Raw genomic sequence first — 24,075 nt, forward strand, 5'->3', positions numbered from 1 at the left:
TCTTTCTTTGGTTTCCTCGGTCTGCTCGGATAGAGCAGCGTTGGGTGCTCGATTTTGATTTTACAGTTATGCTATAACCTCCTGCTGGGCTTGCAACTGTGCCATAGCCATGTCCAACTGGTTTCGGAGCTATTGCAGCGTGGCTCCGTTATCCCCGCCGATGGGCATGTCGCCTATTGATGATCCGACCTGGTTAGGATCGACTGGGGGTACGTTGTTATAGGATACCCTTTTGTCGTTCCCCTCATGGTGGTTTGATTCAGCGTGAAAGTTGACAGAATGAGAGTCTGACATGTCGGGTAGACCTGAAATCAAACTTCAAAGAACAAGTATAAAATATCGAGTGTTATCAGAATTCGTACTGAATCACTACTATTATCCTCCTCCCCACGTTGGGCGCAAAACTGTTTAACCTTAAAATGGATAACAATTGAATTTGTATGCGGTGCTAAGGATATGTGGTTTAATTCAACACGAGATTAGATTACACGATAAACGAATAAGTAAAATGAAATATATAGATCTGACCAAGATGAATGATGACTGGCCTCGGGTACTGAGAACTGACGTCAAATCCTTATGATCGGATGTTGAACAATGAGTAACAATGGGAACTTTAGAAAAGATGAATAAACGCAGATGATTATATTGCCTTGCTTAGTACGCGATCTCTCTTTTTTGTGGAAAGGAAAAAACCTCCCCAAATAAATGGGGGCCTCCTCTTTATATAGCAGAGGAGTCCTAACCCTAGTACAATTCTAAGTAAGGAAAAGAATCTGTTGACAGCTATTGCCGGGATTGGTGCCGAAATATCCGGCTGAGGGCGGATATTCCGGTCTTCTCATCATGGTGGTTAACCGCCTCTTCATCCTGCCTTAATGTCTCGTTCCAGATCGAGCTTGAAGCCCGATCCTCGATAACCGGTCTTATCCTGGTCGAGCATGACGAACATAACGTTCACATCGGGAAACCGAGTATATCCGTATCCTCGGTTTTACCCGTATATAGTATGCAGTCAAGGCAAGTATATTGTTGTCTTCTAAAGCATAAATTTCTCATATTAGATCGATCCCTTGGCCACTAGCTTTGCTATCATCTTATGTTTTACAATGAAAGAAGATTTAGAGAATTCAATAGTGCATGAATTGTTCTTAGCTAATTTGCTTACTGGCAGTAAATTCTCTTTTTAAGTTCAGAGACTATTAGTCCTTCATTCATTCTTAAACCAAATACACTCCCATTTTAATGTGTCTGATATTAAGTTCATTTTCATTTCCCACTACTATTTTGTCACTCCCTCGAAGGGTTTAAAATTAGATAAGAGTACCAGGAAAATTAGTTATGTGAGTTCTTGCTCGTGAGTCGATATTTAATGCACTATCTCCTCCATTTCGGTTATTAAAGTTGGTGGGGTTGAGGTGAGTATTCTGGTATTTGATATGAGAAGCCCGTTTTACAATATTTTTTTTAGTGCAGTGTGGTTGTTCCTGCCACAAATCCGACATGATGATGATCCATACCTTTCCTTTAATTTCGAGAGATTTCTATCAACAATACCCTAGCTAATTTTAATTGTTTTCCAATTGAACTGCAGTTCAACGTTACCTTTCCCTTGTGGGAAGTTTCATTTGCCTCCGTGATTGCTTGTCCTTTGTGCTACAACTTCTATGAGTCTCCATCATTTTTCTCAGATCAAAACCTCTAAAGACATTAACTACTTAGTTCCAGATGGGGATGCTTGGCGGACATTAAATAAATAGTTCAAGGTGGGGGTGCTGGCCAGCACAACAATTATGAAGGTTATATACTTCGAGCAAAAGTTGAGTACTTGATTGTCTTCGTATACAGGCTTGTGTATGGCGGCTAGGCCATCACACATGTTCTTGAATTCCTTCAATTACCTATTAGTAGCTTAGTTAACAAGTTTGATAGTTTGAAGTTATGCTTCTACCTAAAATCTGTCCTTTGGGTAGGTTTCTTATAGACACTTCCACATTTCCTGGGTTGTTTTTCATCCAACAATAAGATACATACTTTCTTCTTACACTGTACAAGAAATCTAACTTCTAAGCAATACATCATGTAATGCCCTGTCTTCACCAACACCTGCTCTTGTCACTACCTCCACTGGTTTCAGTTCTTAATTCTTTTGCTTTGTTCTCTATGAGATATGTCAGCCTCATAACTTGAATAAGTTTGTATAATTTGTGAATAAGTTTGTATAATTTGTGGTCTCGACACTAAGGCCGACTTTCGTCCCTGCTCAACGGGTGGGTCTTGCAGTCTCGCTCCCTTCTGCCTTTGCACTCGAGGGCCAATCTCCGTCCGGCTCGAGGAAACTTTTGCATGCCTCCGTTACCTTTTGGGAGGCCTACGCCCCATAGAAACTGTCTACCTGAGATTGTCCCTTGGCCCGTAGGTCCTGACACAAGGTTAGAATTCTAATTCAGGTAATTGGAAGACTTATGTTTTATAGGACATGATGTAATGAAGTAGTGCAAAGGTCAAAAGTATGTACAAAGATAAAGAAGTGGAGGACATTTGGACTGAGTTATATTGCTGAATTATGTATTGTGGCAACAGGAATAGCTTCAATAATCTGATACAATGAGAAACTTAAGCCTAAGATGTGGAGAAAGTAGTGTTCAATACATTGATTTGATGAGTACAACTTGTAGTGTTTATACACACATCTAAGATATGCTATAGTACAGGAGATAACTATATAAAACATATTCTAACTAATCTTTACATTTGAATTCAAAAATAAATCAATCTTGTCTGTCCAGCCTTATCATACATTCACACTAGTTTTGATCTATCCAGCCTTATCAAGATATTCAACTTGTTAAACAAAACAAGAGATTCGAGATAAAGACTATCATTTTCAGGACTTCTATTATGAGATTCCATTATGTATGTTTCAGATTCCACGACCAAATCTTTTTATCCTTATTCTTTGCAACAACAACAACAAAATACTTAGTGAAATCCCACATCTGGGGAGGGTAGAGTATATGCAAACTTTACCCCTACCTTGGGAGGTAGAAAGGTTGTTTCCGGTAGACCCTCGGCAGAAGGATAAACTGTTCAAAGCCGTATAAAATGCCATAAAAAGCAGTTTATCCTCTTATCCTTATTCTTTGCAACCAGAGAAAATTAAGCTTCTCAGTGTTAGGTTAAAGGAAGAGACAACATTGACATTTTCCTTGATGTGCTATGGTATACACCCTCACACCCAACCCAATCATTGTCCCACCAAACAAAAGCTTGCCTGCCAAAATATATTCGTATCTAATTGCAGAATTTTTTATTCCAGTGTTGAATGAGTTATACAAGACATATACACAACTTATAATAATCGAAATAGAAAACAATAAATAACATTACAGTTGGTGGAGCTCAATCATACCACCAAGCCAACTGGCAATTTGGACAACATATTTATATTACTTAATCAATTAGCTACTTTGTCATCCACTATTTCCCAACGTCACTACTTTAGAATCTAACATTCGGTTTAATTACATTATTATTGTTCTGTCCACTTTAATTATTGTAATGAATCGTCTTTTGGAATATGATTTGATTTGTAATCCGTTTATTGGTTATCAAATTAGCACAATAACGTTATTATTTTTTTTTGCTGGAGCAATAACATGTTCCAGGCAACGATTGGAAGTTTCAAGACGATTTTTTATTCTCTATAAATTACTTTTTTTTAAATGATAAGTTCTTTCCTTTAGTATTGACTTATGAAGCATGTATCCAAGTAATAATCAAGTTATTTGAGAAGAGAAATCTTATCAAATCTAAGCAATTAGTATTTTAGGTGCGTACTTTAGCTTACATAATGTGAGAACAGGACATGATTTTCTACCAAACTAATAATATCAATTGGATTAATCGATAGAATTTTTCTTATTCACATCCTTTTCTTCATGTACCAGCCTAAATACTACTATTTATAAATTCAATTTAGTGATCTAATAAGAATTGTATTCCTTGCAGATGAAAATCGCCCCACTAGTACTCCTAATGGAGAATTATAAATGTGACAAGTATCCCCCCACCCCCACTCCCACCCCAACCCCCACCCCCCAAACCCCCAAAAAAAATGCCTTTGACTATGGTTAAGGTCTTCTTTTTTATGTTGTTAAACTGGATGATGTAATTGAATCTTCCAATGAGAGGAAATGTGTTAAAATGAAAGCAGATACTTGCAGCAAGGAGTACTTGGCTACACAACTGAGTCACAAAGCTCTTAATTTCTTTTAATGACAAATATATTTTACTACCCACTGCATTGTAGTTTTTGTGACACCATTTTCTTTATCACTATATTTAAAAAAGAATGATACATTTTTATATGTGAAAAACTATTATCTTTACATTTCTCATTTTACCCCAGTGGAAATTTTTTATAGTGATAAAAATGTTATGGCACATGTAAGGCCATATGTTTTGAAAAGTTTTATTGCCATACAAATATTGTGATATATTTAAGACTACAAATTTTAATTTTTTTTTAAAACTCTACAGCGATTAAATTATATCACATTAATTAAAATAGGGAAGTGAAAAGTAGCATGTGTAGTGTTGAGTTCATTTAATTAATTGAAGGTATTACTAGGAGATGTAAGTATAATTTCAAAGCTAGAGAAACTGTTGTTCCTTATAAAGAAGTATTTAGGGGAGGTGGGTAAGTTTGATGCAGTAACTCTGCAAATGTTTTTTATTAAATTACTTAAAAGAAAATTGTAGATAACTTTTTCTAGTGAGTGGGAATTGGCAACCAAATAATTATGGTAATCTGATTAAACAATATCTATAGTTAAGAACTTTCTGTTGTGTGTAATTTACTTAAAACTCTACTTATTTGTTGAATCAGGTGATATATGAAGTTAAAAGTTAAGATAATTGCAACGAAAATAACTTCCACACATAACTGAGGGAAGACAACTTTTTATTCCGTGATGGAAAATATTGTTTGACAACAAAATACTAGAAAATGACTTTCTCATGAAAATAAATTCCTTGAAAAATAACTTCCATCATACCACACACTAAGGGCTTGTTTGGAATGCCACCCAAGTAATTGGAATTGGGTGTAATTGAGTATAAATACACAGTTTGACATGATTGTTTGACCAAATAATTACACAGTTAGGTAAAAATTGAGTGTAATTAAGGTAGGTTACTTTTTAGTTTGTTTCTTTTTTGTTTATTTTAATCTCTTTTTATTTCTATTATTTTAATTTCTTTTGATTTTAAAAAAAAATTATTTCTCTTATTTTAATTTTATTTTTACTTTTAATTATTTTTATTTTTTAAAATGTATTTTTCTTTTTATATTATTTATTTTTCATTTCCTTTCTTCTCATTCCCAACCTTTAATTCTTGTGGTTCTATGTAATTGCTCATATTTTTTTTATTTTTTTTATTCTATTCATTTAGCATAACCGTATTATTATTCTAATTTTTTAAATTACACCTATTAATATTGGAAAAAATGAGTCATTAACAAACTTGGCATATAATGAGTGACGTTATTAAAGTAGCATTTCTTTGTGAATGAGGTTATAAACTTATATTTTCCCTTTCTTTTGAATTATTTACTTAAGTTACGTTGGAACCTACATATGTAATGTTGGAATTTGACATAAGAGTATTATGTTAAACTTTTTCTTTAAGATTTTGAATTTAGGTTATATTTTCAATTTTAAGTTATTTGCTTTCACATTGTATGTTACTTATTTTTCACTTACATTTGATGGATCTTTTGCGTTAAACATTTGAATAATGTTATGGCATTATATTTATAAATATTATTTTTTTGTCAAACATCCAATCCATGACATTCTCACAAAAAAAAAGTCTTCTTTTAAGTTTTAAAATTAAATATTATTAATTTGAAAAATATGTATCAATTATTTTTTACAATATCAGTTACAAATATATGATTATTAATTAATACATTATCAAGAAACAATGTGCTATTAAATAACTAATTTAATATCATTTATAAAGGCAAATATTTTTTAAATATTAATTTTAAATTTTTTATAGTTAAATTTTATTTTTAAATTAAACTAACTGTGTAAACACTTGTGCAACCAAACAACACGCTTGTAATTACACTGTAATTACATTATGACAAACAAATATATCGTTGTAATTATACTATTGTGTAATTACCCAATTCCAATTACCCACCAGGTGGCTTTCCAAACAGGCCCTAAGCGTTTTTCAAAGTGCTATTATTTTAGAATAGATTGTGATAGATTACTCCCTCCAATCCAATTGAGGTTTTATATTTGGGCACGGATTCACTTAGTCCTAAAAAATTATGAGGTTTATTGACAAAAACACCCTCAATTAAGAGGGGCTTTGACAACAAGTATTAAATTTGTTCATTAAATTAAGAATGGGTCAAAGATAAATTTGGAAAAAGAATAAAATACCTTCTTGATAAACCAAAACCTTAATTAATTTAGACCAACTCTTAGAGGCTAAATCATCAATTACTTTGGACCTGAGGGAGTATATTTCAATGAACGTTGACGTGGAGTGTTTGAGAAATCCTAACGTGATTATAAACCTCACTTAAAACTAAATTTGGGTCTAAAAGACGTTATCTTAAGAGGTAAAAAATTTAGGATTAATGCATTTTGGCACCTTAACTAAGTGTTATTCCTAATGAACCCCTGAACTCGTCCTCAAGTGTGTCGATCACACACAATCTGACTCACTTAGTATTTTATCTTCAATGTAGCAACATGCTAATATATATTCTAATTTAATTATGCCATTTTTTAGCGAAGATTAGCAGCAATTAAAAGGGGACAAAAGAGTAAGCGCTTAATTAAGTTGGCAATGAAAGAGCAAAACTAGCAGAAATCGACATATCCATGACCTAGAGAATAGCTTACCACACGTCTAAAATATTGTTTTAACTTCATTACCACAATTTATTTTTTACTTCTAATAACATTCAGATTTAGAGGATTTGATAGACACACTTGAGAATAAGTTCAGGGGTTCAATAGGAATAACAATTAATTGAGGTGTCAAAATGGAAAAAAGAATAAGTTTAGGGGGCTGCATATCCATTAAGCCAAAAATTTACCTCTGACAACGCTGCTATCGTTAACATGACTAAGGTCCCCAAGAGTCTCAAATATCACAATCAAATATCTAAGCTTTGTGCCTTCATCACTAGGGAATGCAGAAATAAAAACAATAAGAAACAAATTTTAGATGGGAATGGGAAAAACACGCGGTCATAGTCCTTATGAATAAATGTTTCTTTCCTTTTTATTTAGTAGTTTGTTGTCGATTTCATGTGTCAATTTTTACTACTTGTTCTAAAGTCATGTAGTACAGGAAGCTGGTCCCAATGCAATAAGGAAAAAAAAAAAAAAAAAAACCCAACAAAATTGACAGATGAATAGAATATAGCAGCTGCAACCCCTCCCCCAACCCAAAAGCCCCAAATGTTGAAATATGTCCATGTTAAGTCAAAATGGTCCCCGATTGCACTGCAAGGAGGTAACATATATTCACTGACACGTATGTTGTTGAAGCATCATATATTAACATTAACGAACTGGCGAGAATCACAAGCAGATTTAATTTGGACTATTTGGTGAATGCACCGCCTATATATAACATGATTAAGTGAAAAATAAAGAAAAATTTATAGATATGATAACATTTCTTTAATTTTTAATTGAGTTTTTTAACATTTACATAAAGAAATTAAAGAAACGTGTTTCTGAGCTGAGGGTCTTTCGGAAACAGCCTCCCTACCTCCGCGAGATACGGATAAGGCCTAGGTAAACTCTATCCTCCCCAAATCCCACCTATGAAATTACACAAGGTATGTTTGTGTTGTTGAAGAGACATGTTTCATTTAACCAATGTTTAGGGAAATTAGGTTATGCGATGTTTCATCCACTACTAAAAAACTGTCAAAATCGACGGACTGCGTCGGTTTGAAAAATCGACGGAAGGCCGACGCAGTGCGTCGGATTTTTGCATTTCTAATTATTTTTTTAAAAAAAATTTTAATTAGAAAACCGACGGATGAGGTCGGTTTTTTTGGCAGAATTTTAAAAATATATTTCTGCCAATTTTTTTTTTATTTTTAAAACAGATGTCCCACGTCAGTTTTATTAAAAAAAAATTAATAATTAATATAAAACCGACGATGTTTGTCGGTTTTAGTTTTAAAAATATTTTAAATAATTTACAATTCATTTTGTTTTTAAAAAAATTAATAAACGGTCTTTTTAAGGAAACTGACGGACCGGGTCGGTTTTTAATTTTTTTTTTTAGTCAAATGCTGGTCAACTTTTTAAAAAAACCGACTGACAAGGTCGGTTTTGTCCGTCGGTTTTTTTTTTTTTTAAAACAAAATGGCCAAACCGATTCCACTCTTTTTTTCTCCTTCTTCCCAAACAAAAAACCCCCATTCCTCCAAAACCCTACCCGTTGCCCACCCCCGTCCGCCCACCCCCGCCGCCGGCACAGCCCACCCCCACCTACCCCAGACCCGTTTTTAACTTAGTAAATTGAGGTTAGTTTCTTTTAAATTAGGGCTTTTAAAATTCTTTCAATTTTAGTTTTATTTGTAGATTTTAGGCCTAATGTTAGTCTATTTAGCTTTGTTAAACATCATTTGTAATGTTATTAGTGTTGAATTTGTGAAAAAATGTAAACTTTATTTAACTAGTTTACTTTTCTTTTCTTTTCTTTTTATTTTATTTTATTTTTTATAGCTTGAGATTGTGTTGTATTTTATGTTCATTTTCAATGTATTTGTGTTAGCTTAGTTATCACTATTTGTAATATTATTGATGTTGAATATGTGAAAAAATGTATACTTTAATTATTTAACTAGTTTTTTTTTTTTTTGGTTGGATTGTGCTTTTTGTTAGAATCCATAAGTTACTAGAATTGTTATTGAGCATTCAAAATTAGAATTGGTTGAGTTATAGTATTTCTATAATCTCAAAACTAAAATGTAGACTTTATTTAACTAGATTTACTTTTCAATTTTTAGAATTGGTTGGGATTGTGCTTTTCAAAGTTATATTAAAGTTAGAATCCATAAATTATTAAAGTTAGAATTGTTATTGAGCATTCAAAATTAGAATTAGTTGGGGTTGTGCTTTTCAAGGTTAGAATTATTAAGTTATGTTAGAATTATTAAGTTATAATATTTCTATAACCTCAAAACTAAAATGTAGACTTTATTTGACTAGATTTACTTTTTAATTTTTAGAATTAAAGTTAGAATCCATAAGTTATTAAAGTTAGAATTGTTATTGAGAATTCAAAGTTAGAATTGGTTGGGATTGTGCTTTTCAAAGTTATATTAAAGTTAGAATCCATAAGTTATTAAAGTTAGAACTATTATTGAGAATTCAAATAATTGGTAGGTATTGTGCTTTCTTAAATTATTGATGTTCAATTTGCGAAAAAATGTAAAGCTTATTTGACTAGCTTACTTTTATATATATATATATATATATATATATATATATATATATATATATATATATATATATATATTTGCTTGCGATTGTGCTATTTTTTATGTTCATTGTCAATGTATTTGTGTGAGCTTAGTTAGAATTGGTTGGGATTGTGCTTTTTCAAGTTATATTAAAGTTAGAATCCATAAGTTATTAGAGTTAGAATTGTTATTGAGAATTCAAAGTTAGAAGTGGTTGGGATTGTGCTTTTCAAGGTTAGAATTGTTAAGTTATAATATTTCTATAACCTCTAACACTACTAAAAAAACAGCGTTTAGTGACGGACGTATTCCGTCGCTAATCAGCATATATCTGTTGCTAAACATGTGTTGCGACAGATTAGCGACGGAATGTCGTCTGTTACGATTTTGCGCGTTGCTAACCTATTAGCGACGGAAAAATAAAATCCGTAGCAAATATAGCGACAGAGTAGCGACGTATGAGATCCGTTCCACATTATAGCAACGGAACATTTTGTTGCTATTGTTATGAATTCCGTGACTAATTTCATATTTCATTTCGTCGTTTTAGTAAATTCGCGACGAAAACCATTGTCGCTAATCCGTCGCAAAATATTTGAATTAATTGTGCCTGCATTTAGCGACAATACAATATTTGTCGGAGTCTGTAGCCTTCTGTTTTCCCTGTAGCCTCTTTGTTTTCCCTCTAGCAACGACCAAAATCCGTCGCAAATCTGTCACAAATATTTTTCTTCCATTTTGTTTTTTTAAATGCACCTGTTGTAACATACTAAATACAAATTAATAAATACCCTTAAAAATAACTGATATTCACATAAAATAATATTTATAAAAAAGATTCAAAATAGATAACGGAATCCTAATCGTTTAGTCCAAAACACTGACAACACCAAGCTATCAACTACCAAAAGAACCCACACATCCATCAAGTATTGTTAGTGCATAATTTTGTTCTTTCCAGCAAAAAGCAGATAACATAAAAAAACTAATGCATGGGTGAAGGACTACGATATATTCTTCTCTTCCTTGTTCCCCCAGCAGCTTCGTAATATGCTTCACATTGATCAATATCAGACTGAGACTGTGATTTTTCCCGTAATATTTCTTGATATCTTTCCTGTAATAAGTAGTGAAATTAAAACATCAAGAATACTAACCATTCAATTTTACCAAATAAAAAGAGAAATGAATTCCAAAGATAAGGGAGCAGATATATTTATCCATTTTTCGTTGGAATTGAAGTCTCAGGATGACCAGCAAAAAAGAGTTTCATACAACTTGGATATAAATGATCAAATATGTGCCGAAAGACTAAGGCTAAGCAGCTGTTTAGAATGCATATGGAGGCAGAAGGTTTCTGATGTGGAGAGGAGAGGGGAACACTACCATCATGTTCAAGTCCTTAAAGAGGAGAACATGGTGGTAATTATTACTAACTCTTTCTTCTTTTTTGCATGTTTGATCTCTACATGCAAGCAAAAAACATCGAAGTTCGAGAAAATTTGAAACTTGTTTGTGCTAATGATCCTAAGTATCTTGGAAATGAATTGGTACAAGCTTTGTTTCAAAATTGATATCATACTACTTTCTATTGATCCTACATTTATAGGAAATGATATGGAAATATTGTACTTTCATACGATTCTTTGGTGGGATATATAGCGGGATACTATATGGCCATGATCGCAACGAGATTCTAGGAGTTCAAATTATGCAGTGCTACATATTTATTGTGCCACTGATCCTATTCATCTTAGATATGAAGTGATACAATATTGTTTCGCTAATGGTTACTCTAGTACATGGAATTAGAGCATCTGCTGCTGGTTTTTGTAATAAATAGTAGCATCTTTTTCACATTAGTACATCATGCAATTCATATGATAACATCAAGTATGCAGCAGTTCAGCAAATGCAGGTGTGCAAGGATAGTATCGCCGAATGATGCACTAAGGGAACAAATTTGGGACATTATTTGTATACATGGATATGAGTATGACCACCTGGGAAGAATAGCAAAGTGCAGTTCGAAAGTTCTTTGGTTTCACCATGGAATACTTCATCATTTCATTGCACCAGTTTTTTGGTTATTTTATGATCAAAATCTGGTTTTTATCATTGGTTATAGTTCAAATTCTGGTTGGTTGGACTTTAGTCAATTGTAGTACCAATTTAAGTCATCTTATAAGGTTTTATACCAACAACGACACCACCCTCTACTCCTGCATTAGAGGCTATTTTATGTACTGGTATACGCAATCATGAGTTAAACCATGGCATAAGTTGTGATCTACTCTATTTACGAGGGTTATATTGTAGACTAATTAACAAGAGTTAAAGAGCATAGCAAACCTTCAGAGCATTCTGAATGATTTATACACCAATCTTCTGGTCAAAGTTGGTTGTTGTTAATTTATCTAACTCTTTTCTTTGCGTAAAGAAGAGCAATGCCACCACCTGCAAGGAAAAAAAAACATTACTCATCTCTAACTATTTAGTTATTCCCAGTTAGCAAGGGAAATATGAGAGTGCAATCACCTGGAACAATTCCTTGTCATAGTCAGCGACACCTGAAATCTTAGCTAGTCTTTCCTGCAACTTCTCCTTGTCATAGTCAGATGTGCTCAGTTCAATGGTTGATCTAATCTGCAAATACAAAGAGCACAAGTATAAGCTCAACACCCCATCACTACTACAAAAAAGCCTTTTAACGGCAAATATTTAGTGGCTAGTAGCTAATTGCCGCTAGTTTCTTCTCTAACTAATGTACTACCGACAATTAAATGTTAGCCGCTAACAAGCAACTTTCGGTGGTCTTGAACTATTTTTGAATGAAGCTGGTTTACATCTTGGAGAAAGAAGTCGTATTTGCTAAAAGTGATCAAGAAACTTCTTCACCAACATAAAAGATTGCAAATGGACCAACCAGTGTTCATGCTAATGGTGTTAAGAAGGATCCCCAGGCTTACATACGCGCACAAGAATTTCCAGGTAAAGCCTGCTTGTCTTGGAAATCTTTGTCATTTCTGGTAACACATCACTTGAAATGTCATTAATTATATTCCCCTTATTTCTTTCTTTTTTTAGTTTCATCTCCCAGACCTATTTAAGCTGGGTTGTCTAGTACTCTGCACTTCATGATTGGGTCTTATATTTAGTCTTGCTATGTACTTTGTTCAATCTCTATCTACAAACAGGACCTAAAGTATATTTTGAATGATATTAATGAACTGTTGGTATCCAGTAAGGATCTGCTTTGAACCCATACTTGTAATGACCCATGCTACATGCAAACAATATTATATGAGATATAAAATTAGTGAAGCCCACTAATATAGTCAGAATGACTTCTCTGTTGTCATTGATGCTGATCTTCTTGAGTTCAGTTTTTTTAATCTTTATAACAAGACAAAAACAATGTAAAATAATATTGTCTCCTTATCCAAAAAAAAAAAGTGAACTAATAGTCTCTCCTTTAATTTGATGATGGTTACATGATGCCTGAAAAAAAAGATCTGGTAAGAGTTGCAGTTCTTTTATCTAATTTTATTACCTATGAATCTAAGTTAATTTAGAGTTAAGAGTTAAAGGCAATACAAGGTGATGATAACTATATTTATCTTATCTATCCTACACTCCCCAACTTTACGTGAAAGAACCTCAGTTAGGAAGGCACACGAGTTTATACCAAGGTAGCTTTAATTTTAGTGAAATACAAAGCCCTTAAATCTGATGAGCACTATATTTAGTTGTAAGCTCTTTTCCCTCTTTAGCATTCTATCAGAAAATGACAATAGTTTTAGTTATCAGAAATGTTATATCCCGCCTTTTTGCATAATCGGAAAATTCAAAATAATTGTGAGTTATGAGAAAGAAGGCCATGTTTGAATTTTTCTTAGTAGGTGTGTGGCGGATATGGAAGCTTGAATGCGGAAATAATGGAGAAGGCCTAAGGGCAAAATTGGAATTTTGGAAATTTGTTTCGGAAATTACAAATTAAGATTCATGAAGAATTGGGCCAAAAAAAAATGAAAACAAAGGCCCAAAGGGAGGCCCAACCGGCCACACATGGCCTAAGTCCATGGAATTAAATTAAATTTTTCCATGTGATTAATATAAGGGAGGATGGCTTCAAGAAGTTTCAAGAAAAATCAAAGAAAAACCAAGAACAAAAAAAAAAAAAAAGGCCCTTCGGCCGTGAAAGGAGAAAGAAAAAGGAGAGAAAGGAAAAAAATTTCTAGCCTTCAATCTTGGTCCAAAAATTGTAGTTTTCACATATTCTTAGTGAGCTCAAGGTGCTCTACAAGTTGATATAATTTTCAAGTCAAGGGAGTGCTTGTTTTGGCAAGAAGAAGTTATTGGAAAAGGTAAGAATTTTATGTTTTCTTTCATGTTATGGAAGGTTTATGAATGTTAGAATAAGTGGAATTGCATGGAAATTATGGAATTGTAATTGTGTGTGTGAGCCGTGTAGTGTGTGTGTTGTGTTGTGGCCGTGTGCATGTGTATGGTGCATGGCTATGGTAAGTTGAATTTTGTATTGTATTCTAGTTATGGTTATGATGGAATTCATGTTGGAAATGAAAGTTGAATGAATTCGGATGACTTGGGAAATGTAGATGTTGGCCGTGAGCCATGAGGAAATTGAAATGAAGATGAATTGCTTTGTTTGATATGTTAGTTGTGTCGTTATGATTCTTATAACATCAATGAAGGTTTAATGGGTTGAGTTAGTATTATGGAGTTGAAATGAGAATTTTGGCCTTATGTTGGAAACTTGTATATTGTGTATACCTTACGTATGTTTGGTGAAAAATGGAATGATATGCCTCCGAATTATGTTGTAGTGGTCTTGAATGAGTAAATGAATATGAGAACATCGATGTTAGTTTGAAAACGTGAAGTTAGTTTGGAGGTTGTTGCTTTATGAAGAAAGAAGACTATTTATGTTATGTTGTGTTTCATTGTGATTATTGATGTTGTTGTTGGGTTGTTGTTGATTATTTTAGCCGAGTTGAATCTCGGGGATGTTATATGTGTAGGGGAAGTCTTGCGAAATTTCGGTAGCCAAGTATAACCCAAAGATTGAAATGTTAACTTTCATGAATAGTAATTGGTAAGAATGACCATTTGCGGTTTTGGACGAAACGGGAATTGAGATTTGAGGAGCGTAAGGTGCAGTTCAGGTATGTAAAGCCTTCCCTATCCTTCTTTGGCATGTTCTGAGTCTAACAGGCTTGACAGCGAGCCTCGATGACACTTTTGCTTCTCTCAGTTCGAGATTGAAATTAGCGCAAAATCGTCGGTAAGATTGAACCATTTTTCTAAAATTGACCTATACGTATGTAACTTCCATAAATGGAGTCGAAACACTCTAAGATGGTTATGGACGACTCCCTAAGGTTTATTATCCATGATTTATGTATTTTACTATGGTTGGGTCCGAGGTGGGCCGCAAAACCCGAAACTCCGGTATAGCTCAAATTGTTGTTTACATCCGTTTTTCATAAATAACTCTAAGTTATGTTTCCGTCCGCTAACTAATGAGTATTATGACCCTCTGTCTGAATCTGGATATTAGTCGACATATACCGGAACGATTACGGACACTCGTTACGATATAATGCGGTTACTACGATTTGATACATTTTCCGAACTATTTCGGTCTTATTAAGTACGTATGTCGGTACGTATGCATATGGTTTCTCATGGATCTGTTCGTGGATGTCTCGATACTCCCTTCCGCGCCGGGCCGGGGTTAGCGGTCGTGCACCTCCTGTTGCATTGTTCACCGCGTCCCTCGGATGTGCGGGCGGGGATACTGTCCGTATACGATATGATCGATTATGTGATATTATGGGGATGGCGGCCGAGGATGGCATTTGATCGATTCTCGTACGTCCACCGCGTCCCGTACTACGAGGGCGGGGTTCGTACGCGTCCCACTAAAGGGCGGGATGCGTACGCGTGTGATTGGGATGCGATTTACGATATGTACGTACGCATATGATTATGACTCGCGTGCATGATTCTATACATTACGGTTCCGTATGTCCGATTTGGAATATGACTCGTACGTCACACTTACCGGAAATACGATTCGGACTGCGATTACCGTACGTACATACGTTTGAATTCTGGTTCGGTCTGAGAGTTTGTCTGTACGCTCTGTAAGTCTGATTCTGCTTATCATTCCGTCCGTACATTCTGTAAGTCTGACTCCGCTACGAATCCGATTCTGTCCGCTCTATTTCTGTAATTCCGTCTGTTACGATTTTACATATCTGATTCTCGTTGTTATAATTACGTATGTTATGTTCTGCTTTACATACTCGGTACATCTTCGTACTGACCCCCTGTTCTTCGGGGGCTGTGTTACATGCCCACAGGTACAGACGCGCCGCACGGTACGCCGCCAGTTTAAGTTATCAGTCTGTTGTTTGGAGAGCTCCCTTTGATCGGAGGTGATATTTTTGGTATATATTTTAACGGTTGTATGTATGTTACGTATATATGACTATTTGGGTACGGCGGGGCCACGTCCCGTCTTCGATTACGATTCCGTATGTTAGAGGCACAGAGATATGTATGTGGGTTGTGGGTTGTCCTTTGTCGGGTAGGTACGTGCGATATGCGACTTTGTACGTGTAATAGCCACTAACGGCCACGTACGAGTTTAAGTTTGTATATGTATGTATGTTTGTTCGTGCGCAGTATCTTATATCTGTATGAATTTATGTATGTCTAAACGAGATTAGCTATTTGATATGCCAGATCTGTCAGGTAGGTACGTATGGGTGTCCAAGTAGGACACCAGTCACGGCCCACGGGGCTGGGTCGTGACAAGAAAATGACAATAGTTATAAGATTCAACTGTTTAGGTTTTTGTTTTTGTGTTTGACACTTTGGAATTATGTATTAATAGTTGTTGATTGATTTGGATCTAATGAAGTGCATTAGCTTTGTAAAATGAAATATTTTTATTACTTTTTAATGTAAATGCATATCAGAATTGTTGGAATACGATGAATTTTCACCGGCCGTAATAAAAACCAATTGATGATTGAAGGTAAATGCATGGATAGTTTTAGTGGCCATTAATTTGTCTCCAAAGAGGTTCTTTTACTAGCAATTAAATTGGCCTTTAGCGGCACTAATATAAGGCGCAAAATGCATGTCCTAAGCAAATTTGGGGAGTTTTAGTGGCCTTTGTAATTGCCACTAAAATTGCCGCTAAAGCTCGTAAATATTTAGCGGCCATTATCGAGGTCTTTACCAGCATTTCGTTTATTAGTCGCTAAAACCTTTTGCCGACGCCAACAACAGTGGCCAATGAGTAATTGCCGTAAAACCTTTAGCGGCCTTTACTATTGCCGCTAAAAAGACATATATATTGCCGCTAAAGGCTTTTTGTAGTAGTGCATCTTGAAATGCGGTACTTGTACACATATGGGAGCAAAAGGAAGCAAGATAAAACTGTTCACATCGTTCCTCTATGGACTTCTTCTCACCGGACACCATCAAGAATGACAAGTATCATCCTTGGAGACTTGACCACCTAGAAAAACGAATGCATGCGTAGATTAACTAGAAACGCCAATGCGTAAATCACATTATGCACAATTTTCTCAAGCACTTATACATTCAAAAGAGAACAATATACAAAAAGGAGAACCAACTACGAGCAAATGGTGCGGCAAAAATACCTTTTTACATGTTCCCGGCATCTCGAAGTCCATATTTTCAATGCTCGGTCAAGCTCTTCTGTAACGACCTACCACGTATAGCGATATGCCACGGACATTGGTTAGGTATCGATAAGACAAACATCAACTATCTTATAATGAGCACGATGGGAAACCGGTTCTCACTTGGCCTCCAGTTAAAATAGAAAGATCTTGCAAATTAGCTTTCTGTTTTCACCAAAGCACAGTGCTTTGATGGCGCAAACTCGTAAACATTACGGACAACACGTTATGCACAATTTTCTCAAGCACTTAATATATGAACAATCTATGTAACAAACGTGTGTATTCACTAATGGGGTTGAATTGTTTACATATAAATATATGAACAATCTATGTAACAAACAGAGTGTATTCACTAATGGGGTTGATAAAAAATTCACCTTTGGACCCATAGTGACTTTAACAACATCAGTAAGTTCTTCAATACCTTGAAGCATTGCAGCTCGAGCTTCAACACCAAATCTAATATCCTTTGCAGCATAACTTCTACTCCAATTTAACCTTCCACCAATACGCAACAAAAACCATTTATAAACGAACAATCCAAAATACGGCTCTTCTTGTCTATACCAAAAAAAAAAAAAAAAGTATCTTGCAAAATAGTACTCACTTGTTGGGTGTTGGTTCTTGCCACTCGTACAAAACAAGAAAATGGGTATTTGTTAAAAGTAATAAAGATTACATTTTTCTAACACAAAAAAAGAAAAACAAGAAAATGGGTATTTCTTAAAAGTAATAAAGAATACATTTTTCTAAGTAAAAATCAAGTTATAAAATGTGAATATTACCTGGCTTTGGAAGCAAGATTTGCTACAAAACGATACATTTTGCTAATGAGAAATCGCTAAAGAGAGAAGAACAAGCTGAAATAACTTATTGAAACGAGAAAATATCATTCACCTTTTAGTTAAAAAAAATGACAAAGGCGAAACAAAAAAAATCGAGTAAGAAACCCAGTTCACTAACACGATTTCAAATCACAGAATATAAAGAATGTTGAGTTCTTCAAGCTTTTTCTCGACATGCAACGAATTAAAACAAACTTTAACCACCAAATAATATTATCCTACAAGATTTAGCACAAACAAAGGTCGAATTTCCATTTTCATCAGATTTTGGTCGAAATAGAGATTCCTAACACTTAACCTTCAAATAAATTATAAACCCAACAGTTTTCAACACACCCAACTTCGATTTTAGCCCAAAAAAACACTTAAAGACACTCTGTCCTTTAGATAATAAGCAAGAAAACACAGATATCTTAATTTCGTTTTAGATTTAATGTCGAAAACACAAAGAAGGAGATAAAAAAGAAAAAAGCGCCCATAAAACATAGAAAAATCAAAACATACCTTTCCTTTAGATAAAAGTTGCAGTAGAAGAAGAAAAAAACACAATCGAAACCCTAGATTCACATTATTTTGATCTATGTTGTGATCTCTCTCTATATTAGCAATTTCGCACAGTCTATCTCTCTATCCGTGTTGGCTGCTGTGTTTGGAAATGAAATAATGTGTACCCTAGCTAGGAGATATCTTTTTTTTTTTACATTTAACGACGGAATAGCGACGATTTTTATATTCGTCGCTAAATAATACATTCATTTCTTTTAATAATTAATATTGCGACAAAATATTCCGTTCCGCAAATATATATTTTTTTCTAGAAAAATTAAAGGCCTAGCGACGGATATTTCGTTCCGAATCCGTCGCTAATTAAAAATAAAATTTGTCGCGCCTCTTTCGTTGCTAAATCTGTAGTGAAATTTAGGCGCCAAAAATTCGTGCTAATTATTAGTAACGAAACTCGGTTTTCGTTGCTAATCCGTCACTATATAATGAGATAAAATTTTAGTTGCTTTTCTTGCGACAAAATGAGAAATCCGTAGCTAATCCGTCGTTAATTAGAGACAGAATATGGTCTGTCGCTAATATTCCGTCACTAAACGCTGATTTTTTAGTAGTGTAAACTAAAATATAGACTTTATTTGACTAGATTTACTTTTCAATTTTTAGAATTAAAGTTAGAATCCATAAGTTATTAAAGTTAGAATTAGTTGGGATTGTGCTTTTAAAAGTTATATTAAAGTTAGAATCCATAAGTTATTAAAGTTAGAATTGTTATTGAGAATTCAAAGTTAGAATTGGTTGGGATTGTGTTTTCTTAAGTTATATTTTAAGTTAGAATTCTTAAGTTATAATATATTTCTATAACCTTAATAATTTGTGGGTATATTTTTATAGATGGATCGAATGTGGATGTATAATATGAATAATAGTGATCATGTGGGTGTACATGATGAATTTGTTGAAGGTGTTGTGTCACGACCCAGCCCCGTAGGCCGTGACTAGTGCCCGAACTGGGCACTCGTACCCACCTACCAATAATACCCAGAGCATAGCAAGCAAAATAGGAACTTATTCATACAAAAAGGCACGACATTGCGTACACATATACATACATATACCATAAATACAGACTGAGGATATGCAGAACACAACATAACTGAATAGTGCTACCCACAACCCACGTTCATGTCTACAGGCCTCTAACAGTAAGAACAGAACCATATGACGGGACAGGGCCCCGCCGTACCCTGAATAAACATATACACACATAACAAAGAGTCGGTACCAAAATCCGGGCTCCGGACAAGGGAGCTCTCTGAAATAGCTGAGTAGGGATCCTAAACTGGCGGCTCACCCAATCGAGTATTTGTACCTGCGCGGCATGAAACGCAGCCCCCGAAGAAAAGGGGTCGGTACGGAATATGTACTGAGTATGTAAAGCACAGAATACAATAAATAGAACCATAACCGAACTGGACTATATCGAATTAAGTATAGAAATCAGGAAATCAAAAACTTGCACTCGCGAATCATATATCATGTATATCCATATCATACCATCAAGTCATTATGCACATATAACGTACCCGGCCCTCCAGCCGAGGGACTCGGTAAATAAATCATATAAACATCATGTATAGTAATCATGTAATCATATGCATATACGCGGCCCGACCTACAGTGAGGGACTCGGTGAATAGAATCATCAAGTGCCATACTGGCCGCCATCCCCATATCATCACATCATCATATCATCATATATGTATATATATATATATATATATATAGCGTACCCGGCCCTCTAGTGAGGGACTCGGTGAATAATGCAATGAAAGCGTGCACGAATACATACCCGGCCCGGACTCGGTGAAAGACATATTAAGCTTGCACGAGCGTAGTAGTGAGAAAACCATATGCAATATAAAACATACAATGTTTGCCAAGACTCGAAAGAACCATCCAGACGATAGATCATTTAAAGGATATCAGACAATAGCCATAGATCATACCTTTCGGAGTTGCGACGAATTATGTCAAAGACAAAACCTTTGGGATCATTTGTACATGGCAAAATATATTATAGAACTCAATGGAATAGTCAAAACGATCACTTTTTAATAATCAGAACTTAGTCAAAAGTCGTACTTGCATATCGCTCAAAATAAGTCAATTAAGTCAACGTGGAAAAATCTCGAAAATTGGGGGCCCACCTCGGGTCAAGTCGAGGTGGCGTACGTAAAATTACGAACATTAGGCTTTATGGAGCCACCTATGAAGGTCTCAAGGTAATTCGGTTCCATTTGTGAAAGTTATAGATGTTTAAGCTATTTTTCCAACAAAACATAAAGTATTCAATTCAATTCCATTGAATGAAAAAGGGCAAATCTAAGCTCGGATTCCGGGAGTAGAGTCGTCCCGAGGCTCGTATCAAAACCTATTATGCCTAGGACATGCCAAGAGAACAAAAGGTGAAGCTTTACATACCTTATTCGCCTTCTCGCTTTGTCCAAACTCAAGTCCCGATTTCCTCAAAATCTACAAATGGTCATAGTTACCAAACATTACTATAGGCCTTTTAGGAATGCAATCTTAACTCAATATTTGTCTACGAAATTTGGGCGACATCTCCCCTGCAAATGCGCCATCCCCGAGAATCCAACTCAGCCAAAAATACAACAACAAATCCGAGAATTTAACTCGGCCACAATATCAACAACAATACCAACAATTATTCTAACAATATCCATAACTGATTCAAAACGCATACTAGCATTAGCAACTTCTTTCCACAACTTCAACGGCGTCTCAATTATATTCAATTCATATTTGATCACACATTCAAGTACTAATCCAAGATCATGCAACATAATTCAAAAGCATTTTAAACGATCTACAAAATATTCAAACGATCCTACCAACTCCATATTCCACCCGAAACTTCTATAAATGCAACAAAACTACAAAGTCGTATCGTCTTCTTCCAAATTCATCAACGACAACAACCATTCACACTTTAGAACCTCCATTCCCTTAATTACATAAAAAAACTACATTAAAATCACATACTTTCCTATAGCAACTTACGACCAATTTAAATGCCAACTTAAATCGTTAAACCTCTATTTACATCACAAAGGTCACAACGACACAATTAACAAGCTAAATAAAATTAATCCATCTTTCCTTCACCATAGCAACATCACACGGCCACCTACACTTATACACACCCACACGCTCACACCACACACATCACCATTCCATGATTTTCATTCAATTCTAATCATTATAACACATACACTTCTTCCATAACATAAAAGGATAGAATTCTTACCTTTTCTTCAAATTCTTCACTTGCCACCAAAGTGATTTTCTTGCCCCAAAAATTATACCACGTTGAAGAGGATTTTGAGCTAAGTAGGAATACAAGAAAATTTCAATTTTTGGATCAAAGTTGGAAGGCTTGGAATTTTTTTTTTTTCTTTCTCTATACTCGGCCGAATGGCCCTTTTTTGTGCTCTCAAAATTTTTTTGTGTTCTTGAATCTTCTAAATGAAGATGACTAATGGCCCCTTTATTTATTAATCACATGGATCTAATACTTGGGCTTGGGCCATTTTCTTGGTGCCTTGGCCGGCCACCCCCTTTAAATTGGGCCTTCTTCTTTTTTCTTTTTTTTTTTTTTGATTTTTCCAAGCCCAATTACTTTGTGACTAATTCTTGAAATTCATGAAACCATTTCCAAATTTCCAATTTTGCCCCTAACCTTCCTCGATATTTCCGCCTCCATAACTCCTATAATCACTTTGCTGTGTGCTAATCAAGGTTGAGATGTAGGCTTGCACTCCACCTCCCGCAATTGCCTTGAATTACCCGAATGCACAAAATGCGGGATATAACATGTTGATGGGTTTATCACACATGCAATGTCACTTCACCCTTTTCAAAATGAAGGGGTAATTAGGTGTCCATATTCTCGTTGCCGGTGTATGAAGTATTTGAAATCGGAAGCGGTTAGGGTTCATTTATATAGTCGTGGGTTTAAGGAGAAATATTATGTTTGGACTGATCATGGAGAGAACGATGGGGTCAATGGTATATTTTATAATATTGTTGTTGGTGAAAGTAGTGTGTCGCACGAATATAGTCATGTCCAATATGATAGAGTTAATGATATGGTTAATGATGCTTTTGGCATACAGTCTGGGTTTGAACCTGAGCAAAATTTTGAGGAATCTCCTAATGAGAAGCAATGCGCTTCTATCATGAATTAGAAGAGGCTAGTCGTCCACTTTGGGTAGTGAGACAGCATTCTAAGTTGTCTGTTGCAGTTAGAATGATTAATATCAAATCGTATTGGATCATATCAAGCTGCTATGGACTCAATGATTAAGCTTGTAGGGGAACCAGTTAGTCCGGAATTCGACATGCCTAAGAGTTACTATGAAGCAAAGAGATTGGTTTCCAAATTAGGATTGTCGTATGATAGAATTCATTGTGTCCAAACGGTTGTATGTTGTTCTATAAGCAAGATGCTGATTTAAATGAATGTAACTTATGTGGACATGCGCGTTATAAGCGGACACCTAGTGGGAAGATGGTTCCAATTAAGGCGATGCATTATTTACCTATTATACCTAGGTTAAAGAGGTTGTTTGCATTGCCGCCTCATATGAGATGGCACAGTGAAAATAGAAGGAAACCTGGTGTTATGTGTCATCCATCGGATGGAGAAGCGTGGAAACATTTTGACAGAACTTATTCTGATTTTGCTAGTGAACCAAGAAACATTCGTTTGGGTTTGTGTGCGGATGGTTTCACACCATACTCTGTTTCGGCTACACCCTATTCTTGTTGGCCTGTTTTTTTACTCCATATAATCTACCGCCTAAGATGTGTATGACAAGTCCCTACATATTCCTAAATTGTGTTATCCCTGGTCCCCGTAATCCAAAAGTTTTGATTGATGTCTATCTACAACCTTTGATTGATGAGTTAAAACAACTGTGGCGTGAAGGTGTAGTGATATATGATGTATCAACTAAAAGCAATTTCAATATGCGTGGTTCTTTGATGTGGACTATTAACGATTTTCCTGCGTATGGGATGTTGTCTGGTTGGATGACTGCTGGAAAGCTTGCTTGTCCTCATTGCATGGAAAATAGAAAAGCTTTCACTTTAAAACATGGCCACAAAATTCATGATTTGATTGTCATCATCAGTTCTTGCTTATGGATCACGAATTCAGGAAAATGAAACAAGCATTTAGAAAGAATAAAATTGAAAATGATCCTCCACCTCGAACATTGTCAGGAGAGGAAATTTGGGGGAGGTTTTGTCACTTGCCTAAGGTCACAGAAGTTGCCCCTTATAGACTACCTGATTTTGGTGTTGAACATAATTGGACTAAACAGAGCATATTCTGGGAGTTACCGTATTGGAAGGATAATCTTCTATG

The 24,075-nt window shown here is 35.0% G+C and overlaps 1 long non-coding RNA gene across 1 annotated transcript; it reads right to left on the bottom strand.

The window, feature by feature from the left end:
* Nucleotides 1-10,309: 10,309 nt before the first annotated feature.
* Nucleotides 10,310-12,070, bottom strand: LOC132045648 (uncharacterized). The gene is made up of 2 exons (XR_009412494.1): nt 11,876-12,070; nt 10,310-10,640 (listed from the first exon to the last, which is right to left on the bottom strand). It is a non-coding gene; the product is annotated as an uncharacterized LOC132045648 (long non-coding RNA).
* Nucleotides 12,071-24,075: the final 12,005 nt, after the last annotated feature.

Source organism: Lycium ferocissimum, unplaced genomic scaffold (genome assembly GCF_029784015.1).
Source record: "Lycium ferocissimum isolate CSIRO_LF1 unplaced genomic scaffold, AGI_CSIRO_Lferr_CH_V1 ctg7483, whole genome shotgun sequence".
In the NCBI taxonomy this organism is placed as follows: Eukaryota; Viridiplantae; Streptophyta; class Magnoliopsida; order Solanales; family Solanaceae; genus Lycium; species Lycium ferocissimum.